Below are 1,060 nucleotides of genomic sequence, written 5' to 3' on the forward strand. Positions count from 1 at the left end.
TATATTTTTCCGAATAAGTATTTTTTTAGAAAGATATATTTTTTGTAATATTTATTTTTTATACATATTTTTTTTAAGTATAAGCTACACATACAAGTACTTATACAATTTTTTTTAAATAATTATTTTTTAAGATGTTTTAAACGATACCGAACCAACTAAAATAGCGTGGGATCTAGGGGTGGCAAAACAGGCGGGCGGGCCGAGTCTGAGCGGGTCATCAACGGACCGGGTCATAAAAGGGTCTTAACCATATAAATCCTAATAAACGGGCGGGTCACGGGTTCATCGTTTAAAAATAATTGTATATTTTAATTTTTTTAATTTTATTTTTTTAAAGAAAAGTACTTATTTTATTCATTGAATCTTTAAAAAAAAGTGAAATGTGAAAAAAAAAATGCAGAAGAAGCTGCCCTTTGCATTTGGATTTGGTTCACAAGTCTGAGAGAGCCGAGAGGGACCTAGGGAGATTGAGAGTGAGGAGGGGGATGGGCCGGACGGCGTGCGGCGATGGGAGTGAGGGAGAGTCGAGATCGTGAGAGAGGGACTAAGGGAGACTAAGAGTGAGAGGGAGGGGGACAGGCCGAACAGCGTGCGGCGACAGCAACGGCAATGGAGTGCAGCGACGACGACGGAGTGTGGCGATGGCATGCTAGGTTGCCTGGAGTGTGGGCTGTGTGGCGTGCGGGCGACGTGGAGTGCCGCCATGCTGCGTAGTTCGTAGCAGGTAGCCAGAGGAGAGGAAGTGACAGCTGAGATTGAGGGCCGAGAGGAGAGCTAACGATTAAGGTTTTTTTATGTGTATATAAATGATCCAATAAAAGGTCACGGTGACCCGATCCGAATCCGTTGATAAGCGAATTAACCCGTGATCCGTCCGTTTATTAAATGGGTTAACTTTCTTAAACCTACACCTATTTTAAACGGCTGGATTATCTATATTCCTAGGAAGTACCCAACCATGCGAAGGAGAAGAATACACCCAATAATTTCCAAAGATGAAATTACGATTAGCCCCCTCCCTCATAAACAAAATTAATTTGAAAGTTCAAAATCAGGT

The sequence above is a fragment of the Malania oleifera genome, chromosome 3 (genome assembly GCF_029873635.1).
Source record: "Malania oleifera isolate guangnan ecotype guangnan chromosome 3, ASM2987363v1, whole genome shotgun sequence".
In the NCBI taxonomy this organism is placed as follows: Eukaryota; Viridiplantae; Streptophyta; class Magnoliopsida; order Santalales; family Ximeniaceae; genus Malania; species Malania oleifera.